A 15799-nucleotide genomic window follows, 5' to 3' on the forward strand; every position below is an offset into this window, starting at 1 on the left:
CAGGGTCCTCCCCACTTGGACTTGCTTCAGCCCCCAGGCTCTTTACAAAAGTCCTTTCAGTGATTGTAGCTCGGACAAGAAGAAATGGCCTTACTGTCTTTCTGTATCTCGACAACTGGCCCCTGACAGGCAGATCCAGCAGGGATGACTAATTGGTGATCCTATTCCTACTCCATCTACTATATTTCCTGGGAATCTGTTTCAACCCTGAAAAGTCCACTTTGACTCCCACTAGGTCCATGGATTTCATAGGAGTGACCCTGGACTCAACTACAGCAAGAGCCTATCTCCTGATGGAGAGATTCCGTGCCATGGGTGATTTGATAAAACAGGCTACCCTCAGACTAGAATCAGGACCTGTCTTTCCCTCTTAGGCCATGTGGCTTCATGCACCCACTACATCATTTGACAGGCTTCATCTCTTCGGCCTACAAACCTGGCTTCAGTCCATCTACTTACCAGACAAAGAAAACATCAATGCCAGAGTAACAATTCCAGCAAGTTATGGCCTCTCTTGCCCAGTGGACAAACCCAAAGAATGTTCAGATGGGAGTTTCTTTCCTCATACCCATGCCTGAAGTGACTCATCAGAGATGCTTCCCTCTTAGTTTGAGGAGCCCATATAGACAATTACACCGTACAATGCACAAGGATCTCTCAGGAGGCCAAGAGGCACATCAGCTTACTTAATTAAGGGTGGTTCTTTGGACCTGCAACACATTCTTTCCACTCAGCTGATCCATATATATCCAGGTATTTTCAGGCAATATAAAAACTGTCCTCTATGTAAGCAAATAGGGGGGAAACAAGATCCTTCCCTTTTTGTGTAGAGACAGTCAATCTCTGGAACTCATGAGTCAGAAGCCACACAACTTGTTCAGTAGTATATTTACCTGGCGCACCAGAACTACCTTGCAGATGGTCTCAGTAGACATTTTTTCACAGAACATAAATAGTAAGATCTCATTCACAATTCCATTTTGAATGAAATCTTAATGGGTAACACCATCTGGGTATCTCTTTGCCTCACAGACAAACAAGAAACTCCCCCTCTACTGCTCCAGAGCAGCTCTGGGTGGCAGCTGAAAGGGTAATGCCCCCATGCTACTATGGATGGACCACTTCAGATATGCCTTCCCTTCATCTCACTAATACCACAACTCCTGTGAAACATCCTCACCTCGCCCAACTGGCCAAGACACTTCTAGCTCTCAGACCTCCTGAAGATTATAATGTGAATAAATTGAACAACTGTCTTGTCAAGCTTGAATGAAATAGAAGTATTGCAAACGTTAGGCCTCAAACTTCCGTATTCTGCAAAATGCAAGCCTTGCAAAAATAAAGCTTACACTTGTGACTTGTGGTCAGGAAACGAGGCGACCAGATAGCGATTTATGCTGACTCCTATGTACTTATCAATCCAAAATTACCCACATTCAAAATCTAATTTGCTACAGAAAATAAATAGGCCTCAATTATACAAACAACAAACAATTGGGCCTAAAAATTAAATACACATCAATTATACAATTAGGGCAACCACATAAACAATGTGGCCCACCCTGATTGGTCAGTCTGTTCTAAAATATGGCCGTCAGACCAGATAAACAGATGAAGGAACGGGAGTGTGTGTGTGTTTTCGGTCATACCTGACCCACATCCCCTGAATCAAAGGAACGTGCACTTCTCTGTCTGTACCTGGCCAGTGCAGAAAGTGGCCGACTAAAGGGTAAGTCTATAAAGTAAAAAAGTCTGGTCGTTCAAGCTAAACTAATCATAGTCGTATCAATACTGTAGTACAAAATCAATAGTAAATGGCTATTGCATAATAGCTTTGCATGTGTTATTGCTTGTCTTTTACATAGTCCTAGCAAATGCATGTGGCGCTGTTGTTCATCAGCTTTATGTTGCCTTTTACACCAGAAATATAAAGCTGGTAAATAATAGCTTTACCTATGCTTGTCTTCGGGGCTTTTATTATAACCTGCCAGGACCAGCATATGTAAAGTCACTGTTCAAAAACTTGCAAATGGTCCACAATATTACTTGTATTTGCACTTGTCTTCAATATAATCTACCTTTTGTATTAATCCTTATTCAGTGCTGGTCTTTGGTTTTCCTTTTCTTGTTTTGTTTATGCTGTTATTATAGGCAAAAATCATTAAAAGCCTTCCTTAAGGAATAATCAGTAGTTCTTACTTATTTTATACAGACACAACTTAACCTCATTACATCTGTGTTAGGTGGTGGAAAGTAGTGAACACCCCGGGGTGAAATAGGGCCCCGAGGTGTGCCTCCTTTTTCCTTTATCTCTGCATTTAACATCTGCCTATCAACTTCTGACCATTTCTTGATCTGCTGAAGCAACACAATGGTACAATCAGGCACCCCAACAACTCAAGGCCTGGTATTTGGGTGGGCATCAGACACAGTACTCATAGACTTTAAGGCCAGAAGGGATCATAATGATAATCTAATCTGGCCTTCTGCACATTGCAGGCCACAGAACCTCACCCACCCTGTAACAGGCCCATAACCTCTGGCTGAGTTACTGAAGTCCTCAGATCATGATTGAAAGACTTCAAGTTACAGAGACTCCACCATTTACTCTAAACCTGCAAGTGACCCATGACCCAAGCTGCAGAGGAAGGAGAAAAACCCACAGGGTCTCTGCCAATCTGACCCAAGGGAAAATTCCTTCCTGGCCCCAGTATGGTGATCAGTTGGACCTTGAGCATGTTGGCAAGACCCACCAGCCAGATACTGGGAAAGAGTTCTCCGTAGTAACTCAGAGCTCTCCCCATCCAGTGTCTCATCTCTGGCTGTTGCGGATATTTGCTATTAGCAGTTGCAGATGAACCCCATGCCATTGTAAGCAATTTCATTATACCATCCCCTCTGTAAACTTACCAAGATCAGTCTTGAAACCAGTTAGGCTTTTTGCCCCCATTGCTCCCCTTGGAAGGCTGTTCCAGAATGTCATTCCTCTGATGGTAAGAAATCTTTGTTTAATTTCAAGGATAAACTTGTTGATGGCCAGTTTGTATCCATTTGTTCATGTGCCAACATTGGTGCTTAACTTGAATAACTCCTCTCTCTCCCTGGTGTTTGTTCCTCTGACATATTTATAGAGAGCAATCGTATCACCCCTCTGCCTTCATTTTGTTAGGCTAAACAAGCCAAGCTCCTTGAGTCTCCTCTCATAAGGTGATCTTCCCTTCCTCTGAACATCCTAGTAATCTTTCTATGCACCTGTTTCAGTTTGAATTCATCTTTCTTAAACATGGGAGACCAGAATTGCACACAGTATTCAAGATGAGGTCTCACCAATGCCTGGTATAATGGTATTAACACTTCCGTATCTCTACTAGAAATACCTCACCTGATGCATCCTAGGATTATATTAGCCTTTTTCATGGCCACATCACATTGACAGCTCATAGTCATCCTGTGATCAACCAAAACACCAGGTCTTTCTCCTCCTGTGTTGCTTCCAACTGATAAATCCCCAGTTTATAGCAAAAATTCTTGTTTTTAGTCCCTAAATACATGACCTTGCATTTTGCACTATTAAATGTCATCCAATTTCTATTACTTCAGTTTTCAAGGTTGTCCAGATCTTCTTGGCATCATGTTCTGGTCCTCCTCCATATTGGCAATACCTCCCAACTTTGTGTCATCTGCAGATTTTATTAGCACTTTCCCACTTTTGGTGCCAAGATCATTAATGAAAATGTTAAATAAGATTTTTCCCAGGCAACCTCCCTCCAGCTTGACAGTTCCTCTTTCAATATGACCTGTTGTAGTCTCCCCTTTAACCAGTTCCTTATCTGGTTCTCTCAATTCTCACATTAATCCCCATATTCTCCAATTTAATTGATAATTTCCAGTGTGGAACTGTATCAAATGCCTTAATGAAATCCAGGTAGATTAGATCTGCTGCATTTCCTTTGTCTAAAAAATTAGTTATTTTCTCAAAGAAAGAGATCAGGTTGGTCTGGCACAATCTATCTTTTGTAAAACCATGTTGTATTTTATCCCAGTTACAGTTTACCTCTATGACCTTAACTACTTTCTCTTTCAAAATTGTCCCAAAACCTTACATACAATTGAGGTCAAACTATCGGGCCTGTAGTTTTCCAGATCACTTTTTTCCCCTTTCTTAAGAATATGTACTATCTTAGCAATTCTTCAGTCATAGGGTATGACCCCCCAAGTTTATGCATTTATTAATAATCCTTGCTATTGGTCTTGCAATTTCATGTGCCAGTTCCACTAATATTCTTGGATGGAGATTATACGTTCCCCTCCCCCAATGTAGTCCTATTAAGATGTTTAAATTTGACTTCCACTTTAGATGTGGTGATTTCTACTTCCATATCCTCATTTCCATGAGCCACCCTGCCACTACCCCAAACTCCTCATTACCCTAATTAGAAACTGAGGCAAAGTATTCATTTAGGTGATGGGGCATGCCTAGATTATCTTTAATCTCCACCCCATCCTCAGTGTTTAGTGGTCCCACTTCTTCTTTCTTTGTTTTCTTTTTATTTATATAGCTATAGAACCTTTTACTACTGGTTTTAATTTCCTTTGCAAGCTCCAACTCTGCTTGGCTTTGGCAGTTCTCACTTTCCTCCTACACTTTCTAGCTTCCAGGAGGTAGCTTTCCTTTCTGATCCATCCCATCTTCCATTCCTTCAATCCATTCTCAACCAAATCAGGAAGGATTCTACCATGAGGTGCTGTTTGGCCAAATGGAAGTGGTTCTCCTCTTGGTCAGGACAATGCCAGTTACCTCCCGAGTCTGCTGGGATTCCTGTTATTCTATACCTACTTATCCTTAAGACAATGGGCCTCTCTGTCAGTTCCCTATGGGTCCATCTTGCAGCAATCAGCACCTTTCATTCTCTAATCAAGGTCCATACTATCTTTACTCCTGCTACACTTGAAGGACTTGTTAGAATTTTCCCACGGCATATTGGGCTGCATTCGTAGGAGCATTGTCAGCAGATTGAGGGAAGTGATTATTCCCCTCTGTTCGGCACTGATGAGGCCACATCTGGAGTATTACATCCAGTTTTGGGGCCCCCACTGCAGAAAGGATGTGGACAAATTGGAGAGAGTCCAGTGGAGGGCAACGAAAATGATTAGGGGGCTGGGGCACATGACTTATGAGGAGAGGCTGAGGGAACTGGGCTTATTTAGTCTGCAGAAGAGAAGAGTAAGGGAGGATTTGATAGCAGCCTTCAACTACCTGAAGGGGGGGTTCCAAAGAGGATGGAGCTCGGCTGTTCTCAGTGGTGGCAGATGACAGAACAAGGAGCAATAATCTCAAGTTGCAGTGGGGGAGGTCTAGGTTGGATATTAGGACAAGGCGGGGCCCAGGATTCCTGGGGGGTTCGACCCCCAACTGTGCTGTGGTCACCTAGGACATTTCGGGGTACTCTCTCTGCACTGGGCACTTCCCTGACCCATTGATCATTACATACAATTTAAAGCAAATACAAGTTGTTTGATCAACAATTAATTTTAAAAAAGAATAAGGAAAAATGGGAAAGGTTAAAGGAAAACACATCACCCAGCTCCGTGTCAGGGAACATTACAAACAGTGTCTCTGGAACATCAGGGCAGTTCACAGTCTGTTCCTTGTAGGTCCCAGGCCTCCTTCTCAGGCCCTGGCTGTGCTGCAGGGATGCTGTGGGTTGGACACTTCTCTGGTGGTGGCCACACACCTCCAGGCTTTGGGTGGTGGGACCCTTCTTCCCAGCGTCAGCCCCCCATTGGGTTAAGATCCCCCTCCCAGTCTGGAAGGACCCTTGGCTGGGGGTGTCTTTCTGTGCTGGGCCCTTTGCCCAGGGTCCCCCCTAGGCCGGCCCCAGTTGCTCACCGCACCTGGCTCTGTGGCTGCAGCTCTGCTCCCAGCACAGGATCTGCTCTCCCTGGGCTGCTTCTGTGACTCTGCTCCCAACTCTAACCTGCTTCCTGGGCTGCTTTTCTGGCCCCTCTGGATCTGGCCCAGCTCCGCTCCCCAGCTCAGCTTGGGCCCCTGTTTTCTCCTTAGCTCAGCCCACTTTGTCTGACCCGGGCAATTCCAGCTCACACGGAGGACGGGACCCCCCTGGCCTCCTGACTCCCTGATTAGCCTGCCTGCCCTGTCAATCAGGCTGACCTGGAGCATTGGCCTCTCCCCGTTGTTCATGGGGACTGACAGTCTCAGGGTCCTGATTTCCCATCAACCCTTCCCCTTTTAGTACTGGGAGCTAGCCAACCAAAACACCCCCACTGAATGTTAGTAAGGGGGCAATAGTCCCCTTACACAAATAAACATGTTCACTAACTGTACTCAACATGCCAGGCATAGCTATAATAAATAAGCACTGCTGTTTCCTCTGGGTTTTGGTGGTGTCTGATATGCAATGAGACAGTGTGTGCCACTTGGGCTCACAAACTATTTAATGGTTATTCTACCCAGCTTGTATGCACTACAACCACTCTTACTCATGTTGAGTGGTACGTATGAGTGTGAGTACTACTTGATGTGAGTAAGGGTGACAGACTGGAAAAAAAATGTCTAGCTCGTGTTCCTACTATGTCTTTCTTTTATTACATTGCATTGTTTCCCAGGTTTCTAATAAACATGTGAACTGAAGAAGGGTCCAATACTGCAGTTCCTACAAACACAAAACTCATAATGACCGCAGGACTGGGTTTAAGTGGGTGTTTGTGCACAGAGAAGAGTTGAGGCAGGACTGTTGTTGAAAAGATCTCCCCATTAACATCTTTAAGAAGATACCTTTTTACTGGTCTTCAATGTTCATGGACTTTCTTCTAAAACATTACAGTACTTTAAACAATATTTTTCTCAGTATAAACTAGTTGCTATAATTTCCTTTTGAACCCTAGAATTTACATGGCTATAGAATGTATTATATAAACAAGAATTAGCCTTGATATAAAGGCCTCCAGAAAAATAATGCGTTATAAGCACCTAGTTCAGCAACAAAAGAACAATCCTTCAGTCAGCAAACATCACTCCTGAGGTTTTAGAGTGTAACAGTAACAATAACAATAACAAAAATTGCTTCATCTGTCTAGGAAATGAACAGAAAACCTCCAGCTCGGGTTACAACTAGTCCTGAAACAACTGAGTGCACAGTTCTGCATCCTTGAAGTCCCTTTCTAACTATCAGTTGGTTGCTTGTGTAATCTCCTAGACATCTTCTGAAGACCTGGATCTTAAGGACTGGTTTGAATGCTCACTGAAATCCGCAATTGGATAGGGCCCTAAATTTCCAGCTCTGACTCATATGCCTTTATTAAGTCTAAACTGGAAGCTAGCAGGGCTTCCTGACCATGTGACATGTATACACGATTCAGCTGAACTCTCCTTAAACATTTTGATATGACTATAATTAACTAAAAGCTTCTTAATATGTATTCCTTTAAAAACACTTTACTTTCCATTCTCTTGCATTATTTAATTCGGTAAAGCATTTTGCAATGCAGTATTACAAAAAATACAAAATAAAGTTTAACTGTATAGCATTAATATATCATAAAAATGGTCTATTATAATTTTAAATACAGGAAAATAAAGGCATTGCATTTTAAAGACTGTATTTAGAAATAAACATAAAATATGCATTAGTGTAATTTGATCTAATTTTTGGCTTCCATTCACCTATAGTCACTCTTCGCTTAACGTTGTAGTTATGTTCCTGAAAAATGCAATTGTGATGGATTGGATCACAGAAACCCCCTTGGGAACTGCCAACTGATGTGCCAAGACTACTTCTGCTCCTGCTTTCCTGCCCTGACAGCTTGGGACTTAAGTGCCCTGCCCAGTTTGAGCCAGACCCGCTAGCTTGTTGCAAACCCAGACCCAGGTCTGAACCACGTCCCCTAACAGCTGTAGGCTTAATTGAAAGCAGCTTAAGAAGTGTTCCTATCTTTAACACTCAGATGCTCAACTCCCAATGGGGTCCAAACCCCAAATAAATCAGTTTTCCCCTATATAAAGCTTATACAGGGCAAACTCATAAATTGTTTGCCCTTTATAACACTGTTCCCCCCCCAGGTATTAATACATACTCTGGGTTAATTAATAAGTAAAAAGTGATTTTATTAAATACAGAAAGTAGGATTTAACTGGTTCCAAGTCATAGCAGACAGAACAAAGTGAATTATGAAGCAAAATAAAATAGAACAAGCAAATCTATGTCGAATACAGTAAGAAAACGGAATACAGATAAAACCTCACCCTCAGAGGAGTTCCTGTAAGCTTCCTTTTACAGACTAGTCTCCTTCTAGTCTGGGTCCAGCAATCATTCACACCCCCTGTAGTTACTGTTCTATGTTCCAGTTTCTTTCAGGTATCCTTGGGTTGGAGAGTCTAGCTCTTGAGCCAGCTGAAGACAAAATGGAGGGGTCTCCCAGGGGTTTAAATAGACTTTCTCTTGTGGGTGGATACCCCTCCCTGTGTAGAATTCCAGCTACAAGATGGAGTTTTGGAGTCACATGGGCAAGTCACACATCCATGCATGACTCAGAACTTGCAGGTAGCAGACATGGTTTACATGCTAGCTTGAACATCCTCATGTAGACTTCTTATGTGGATTGGAGACTTCCAAGATCCATTGTCCATTAAGTGTTTCTTGATTGGGCACTTAATTTGCACATTCCTTTCTCAAGAAGCTGACCAAATGCTTTACTAAGGCTACTTAAAAATCAAGGAAGTACACAGCCAATATTCATAACTTCGAATACAAAAATAATACATGCTTACAAATAGGATGAATAGGTTCAGTAGATCATAACCTGTAGCATAAAACATATTCCAGTAATGTCATATATACATTCATAAGCATATTTCCATAAAGCCTTATGGGGTGCACCGTCACGGCAACTTTAAGTGAAATGATGTTAAATGAATCCAATTTCCCATAAGAATTAATGTAAATAGGGGGGTTATGTTCCAGGGAAATTTTTTTCACCAGACAAAAAACTATATTATATATATATATATACACACAGTATAAATTTTAAACAAACAATTTAATACTGTACACAGCGATGATGATTGTGAAGCTTGGTTGAGGTGGTGAAGTCAGAGGGTGGGATATTTCTCAGGGGATGCCTTACTGGCTAAATGATGAACTAGCATTCGGCCGAGCCCTGAAGAGTTAACACGTTGTTGTTAATGTAGCCTCACACTCTACAAGGGAGCACGAATGGAGGGAGGAGACACAGCATGGCAGACAGAGACAGAGATACACACCCCAAGTGTGTGTGTGAGAGAGAGATGCGCATTGCCCCTTTAAGCACGCTGACCTCACTCTAAGTACACCACCTTTTTAATTAGATTAGGAAGTTGAGACAGCAGCTGCGGCCAGCAAGCTCTCTATGTCCTGAGCCCTGTCATGTCCCCACCCTGCTCTATATGGAGAAGGGGTAAGTGGGGAGCAGGAGCAGGGGGAGGGGGACACTCTGCCATTAGCACCCCTTCTCCGCCCCCCGCACAGCAAGCAGGAGACTCGGGGAGCAGCTCCAAGGCAGAGGGCAGGAGCACCACATGGCAGTGGGGGGAGGGACAGCTGAACGGCAGGCAATTGGTAGCCTGCCGGGCGGCTGCCGCACAGGGAACTTAGGGGAGCAGGGAGCTGATGGGGGACTGCCGGCCCACCCTGGTTCCAAGCCCCCACCAGCTGGCTCCAACAGGCTGCTCTTCCTGCAAGCAGTGGACAAAGCAGGTGGCTGCCAAACAACGTTATAAGGGAGCATTGCGCAACTTTAAACGAGCATGTTCCCTAATAGATCAGCAACATAACAATGAAACAACGTTAACAGGGATGACTTTAAGTGAGGAGTTACACGAGATGGGACCAGAGTGCCTATTTGGTTCTGTGTAAATGTCTGAGCCTCACATGCACATCAGAAGGGAGAAAAAGATATTTAATATTTAACTGAGTTAATAAATGAATTTAAATATTTTCATATTCATGATCAATTCCTCTCCATAAACACAATACAGAATTGATATAACAAACAAGTATTGCAGTGTTTGTGTTCTGCCTAGAGATGGTTGGTCAGTACAGTTGACTTTGTTCTGTTTTTGCTATCTTGACTTTGTAATTTGATTGTGTGGCTTATGACAGTGAAATACTAGGCACGGGCAGGCATTTGGTGCTAGTATGTTGATGCCGAGATGAGAAAATATTGTAACCTCTTTACTACTGTGGGATGCAGGAGGGAGAGGTGTTTAATCTGTTTATAGAACACAGAAGATGAGATGTCAGTTTGGTGATTCATAAAAGGGATGGTATAGTAGAGAAAGTTTTGTGACCAAGCAGACGGCTTTTAGTAAGGGAGAATGTTATTTATCCTTTACTGTCATAGAATCATCGCCAGGTAGGGCTGGAAGGGACTTCATGAGGTCATCTAGTCCATCCCCCTGTGTTAAGGTAGGATTAAGTATACCCCTAGACCATACCTGACAGCTATTTGTCTAACCTGTTCTTAAAAACCTCCAGTGATGGGGATTCCACAGCCTCCCTAGGTAACCTGATCCAATGCTTAACTATTCTTACAGTTAGGACGTTTTTCCTAATAGCTACCCTAAACCTCCCTTGCTGCAAAGTAATCATCTTAGCTTGCAACAAGGGAGATTTAGGTTAGGTATTAGGAAAATCTTTCTAACTATAAGGACAGAGAAGCTCTGGAACAGGTTGCCTAGGGAGGTTGTGGAATGCTCATCTTTGGAGGGTTCTAATAACAGCTATGTTGAGTAGTATGTAGGTAGTATGTTGAGTATGGGAAGTTACAATGGGAGCATGTGGATGTTGGAAATGTAATAAAAAGTCTGATATGGTGGCTGTACAATTGTCTCCAGAATATATAAACATTATAAGCTCCACAGGAATCCCTTATACAGTTATGAGCTCTGTAGTCGTACCTGTATGAGCGCAGTCGCAAGCCCCTATGGGAGCTGCAAGCTCTAGGAGTATCTGCAGTAATGGGAATCCTCCACAGGCCTGAGGAATCTGAAAGCTCCACAGGAGTCTCTGCAGTAGTCACCAGCACCAAAGGAGACCTTACACTGGAGTACTTGCAAGTCCTACAAGTCTTTCTGTGACAGTTATAACCTCTGCAACATACTCTGCACTAGCTATGTTTATTAACTATTTCTTTAGTGCCAACAATGTGCGTGCAATGTGCTTATAACGGTTGCGTGAGTCCTTTCAGGGAACTCCATAGAAATTCCTCTGGTCATTATTAAAGCTTCTTGGAGCTTTCAGCTGCAGACATCTTAACCCCATTATACACAGACAGCTTGAATGTGTACTTTAAAAAGCCTTCAGCCTGTGACACTTGTAACTTTGGGGGGGGCCAAAGCACATAGGGAGAATGATCTTAGCAATTCTGTAAGGTCTCAAGTCTGGGCTCAGACCAACAGAGTCTCTCTCCATATTCATTTAGGTAAATACAAAATGTGAAGTAAATAACAATACCTCACCTAATCTGCTGTGCCAATTTGTCCCATATTTTAAAAGAAAACTCTGCCCATTTTGCTTTGCTTGGTAATCTGAAAATGCAGAAAATCAAAAAACCTCTCAACACAAAGATATTGTGAACTCTTTGTGAAAAATAAAGTGCCTGATATTCAGAGGTGCTGAGTACCCACAGTTCCCATGGCCTTCAGTTGAAATGGGGGTGCTCAGAACTCCTGAAAGTGAGACCCACCCTTTTAATTATTGTTGGCAGTGTAGTAGAAAGAGAGCCTGAAATCTAAGCCCGTGTAGTAGAGGCCTGGTGTGGGGCCTGAGCTGAAGTAGTGGGGAAGCCTTGCTGATATAAAGCAAAGTTAGGAAAAGTCAGAAAACGTCAGGCTCTGCCTGCTTGCAAGTTCACACAACCTGACCCAAACAGGGCTGATATCGCAGAAACACACACTCCTAAGAAGTGCTAGGCACAGAGTACTCACACAAACACACTCCAGAAGAGTGGTACCAGAACATCTCAATATCAAGGATGGTACAAAAATTTTCCCCCAAAATAACAGGAACACACTGACTCCTCCTAAAAATAAGGTCAGTAGGACAGTGTGATGAATAGAAAAGTATAAAGTGATAGGTGGTAATCAGCTATGTCAGAGGGTGTCAACTAACCATGTCAGAGGGCAATACATAACCTATTTATATTGATATATACAATGGAGCCTCAAAGGGAGTGTCTTTGGCCAGCCTAGAGGGAAGTGGAAAGTCCCGCCGCTGACTAAGCTGCATCCATTGTCACTGGCATACATGTCTTAGTGTCCTCATAGAATCTGTGGGATACTAGTACTGTGCTTCATCAACAATAAATCTGGCCTAGTGCCTTCATACCTTAACAGATCTTGTGGTCATTGGGCGGTCCGCTCAAGGTCTGCTGTTCCAACTGTCTGCGCAGAGCTGGGACAGCACACAGGGAGAACACACATACACAGCCAAACATCTAACCACAGGTAGTATATTCAAAAATATGTTGATTTTATTCAAAGTTAACAAAAATAACTGCCATGTATGCAAAGTTTCCATCTATGAAAGAAAAAGTTCCTATCTAAAGAAGAGACTGCCTGAATCAAAGGTATGGCAAATACATTGTGATACTGCCTCAGCACACTATACTAATGAAACAAAGGCTGTTTGCTTTGAATACAATTATTTACAGTTCTTTTGTAGTCAGTATCACTGTACAGTTTTCATTCCTTAAACTGTTCTTTTGTCAGCTTATGAACACTCGAGGTATAGTACTGTATTCGGGGGGAAAGATTTATGGGGGGTGGGGAGAAGCGTGAACATGTGCTTATCCTTTAAAAAAGCTTTGCCCACCAGGAGTAGCCCCAGCCATTCAGTCAGCCATGGCAGAAAATATTTTTGGCACACCTCATCTCGTTCCAAGTGGCCACGCAAAAAAAACAGACCAATCAAGTGAACAAACAAAACAACAGCAGCACAGCAGTATAGCACCCTCTGGAGAAGGAACCCAGGGTTACCATGCTGCTGGCCCACTCCCAGAACTGGCCCTGCTACCCACAATCCCAGAATAGCCAGATGTTTGTCTAAATGTGATCTACAGTGTTAAGATTTAAATTGGCATTGTTGGGCTTCAGAGTTAACAATCCTACTGAGATGCATGAAGTCATTCACACTTCTCTTAAGACCAAATTCTGTCCTTCCCCCTCCATAAAACCTATGCTTAGAATAGAGAATCTAAGAGAGGTTGAGAGAAAAAGAAACCTAATTTCCTACCATGCTGGTAGCTTATCACAGAATGGTTCCTCCACTGCTGCTGGTACAGCCAGCACTACCATCTGGGCTCCCCTTCCCCACTCTCACCATGTAGAATGGTCAATGGTTAGCCCTGAGCCCGGCAAATATCTCAAGATCTGCTAGAGGCACAGGCCCAATGGCGTGGAGAGCCCCACTGCTTTCCCTCCAGTTTCCTGTTAATACAGCTCCACTGCCTCAGACTTCATTAGTCATTCAATAGACTTCCTGCTGATTGTCAGGGTGATGTTGCACCCCAGCCCCCCCAGTTTTCTCTTCTGCTCTTCCTCTTCTAAGCACTGCAAGTTCTGGGGCAGGGAAAGACTGTGCTGCTGAACACACCCCATTGTGGGAAGGGGTGAATTTGCATCCTTGGGGAACAATCAATCCCTTTTGTCTTTGTTAATTATAGCCCATATTTTCAATCACTCATAACCAGTACGTCAGCCAAAATCATCCCACAGTCCCAGTCCACACTCAGCCCAAACAGTAATCCACACCCCCAGGGTTTAAAGTGGACTCTCCCTCCATTCAGGACCGCCCCCCAATCTGGGAAATACAATAACATTTAGGAACATTAATATAGCAAATAAAATATTCTAACTAAAAAACATCTTTCATTTCCTTTTCTTTTTCGCCTTCCATTTTATTCTCTTCTCTTTTTCTCTCTCCTTCTATCTCTAAATTTATTTCCCCCATATTTCTCCATAACAATCTGTTCGGCATCTTTTCAGACCGTTGTTTCTCTCTATCTCTGTCATTAGATCTCTGTTTTTGCACTACACTTCTCCCTGTTCCATTCCCATCTCTTTCTTTCCTCAGTCTCTTTTGAACTTTCTCTACAGTCTTCTGCCATCTTTGCACCTCCTGTAGTACTACCCTTATCCCTAACCCCTCTCTGGCTATCCATCCTTCCCCACCCAAAAGTATGCCTCCTTTCATCCTTCACCTTCCTTAAATCCCTTTATCCTTCAACCTGACCCCATATTCAAATCATCCAGTCTTCCTCCTTGTCTCCCTTTAGTCTCTCGCCTGAAGTCATTCTATCTTCCCTGTTTTCTTCCCTGAATTTGTTTACCTCCCTATCCAGAATGCCTTTGTATGTTTCCCTAAAACTATCTATACCTTCTCCACAAACCCCACTCCATTCTTTGTGTCTTCTGTTGCCTTTCCCCACGTACTGTGTACCGGTGGAGCCTTCTGATGGCTGCTGTGTGGACTCTTGGAGCTCAGACTTCTCTGTACAGGCCCTCTCTGAAATATGAAAGTTAATAGGAGTTGGGCTCCTGACTCCCATTTATGGCTTTGAAAATCTCCTCAGTATTTACAGAGGGTCTAATTAGCTGCAAGTCTCTCACCCAGCCATGCTCACCCTTGCAGAAATGGAGGTTATCAGCAGGCCAGGTCAGGAACAGTCATTGCTATGGGGAGCTTGGGATAAGAGGCGTCAGGTCTAGGCCCTGAGGAATGTAGCACACAGACATTGCTGGGAAGGCAGTTCCAAAAAAATGTGCTTGCTCAAGTTGAAACTGTTACTAACTTTCTCAGAAAATTACCTTCTGGTCTGATGTTCCTTGTATGTGCTCTCAACCTATTAGTGTTAGGAAAGTTTAATAAAATTATCCATTCTACCATTGTTTTGTTCTGAAGTTATCTGCATGTGGAAAAAAGTGTTGTTCAACTAAGGAATTTTTTCTGAAGTTTTTATGCTCAGAAAAGTTACAAATAGCTTTGTTTGAAAAGATATTAACAGCTTTTATGCTCAGAGCCAAAGAAAGATGGGATCGTTATTTCATCTCATCACTCAGTGTAAAAACAATGCCTCTTCGAAAACCCGAGTGGCTCTTATACAACAAGGGATTCTTGTCATAATAGAGAAGGCAGCATGCATTATTGCCCATTTAGGGTAATAAACAGATCCCTTAGTCTAATATATCTTTGCCTTATTTTGAAAATGGATTCTTTTGGGCTCCTCTGCTATTTTCCAGATTTCCCAGCATGACCCATAATTTTTCTGTACCCAAGAGACAACCCTAATCTAGCTCATATAAGAAAAGATATGACATTGATTATCTGATGAATAAGCACACTCTCCTCTCCAGAATATGATGCTCCCTTGACTTAATTTCAGTGTCTCTATTGTATTTCCTCAGCTAAAAGCTCCGCCAGTCAAGCCAGGTAAATGGATTTGTGAAGGGCATTTAATTAATAATATTGTCAAGAAGGTTGATTCATCTGGTGTATCACAACAAGCTTAATGTGGAAGATATTTCTTAAACTATGCATGCTGTTGTATCAATTGATGGATCAGGAGAACAAATAACAAGTGGCATGCAGAGCTTAGAATACAAAGTGCCACCTGTGACAGATGTGTGGACTATCAGCTACTGATTTGCCTGGCTTTGTTTACAGTAGATTTGATTAGTTTGTACTTGGTATTTCGCATCAATATTTGATTTGTTAAAAGATTTGAGGTAATTCTTCTAATAAAC

This window comes from Caretta caretta, chromosome 2 (genome assembly GCF_965140235.1).
Source record: "Caretta caretta isolate rCarCar2 chromosome 2, rCarCar1.hap1, whole genome shotgun sequence".
NCBI lineage: Eukaryota > Metazoa > Chordata > Testudines > Cheloniidae > Caretta > Caretta caretta.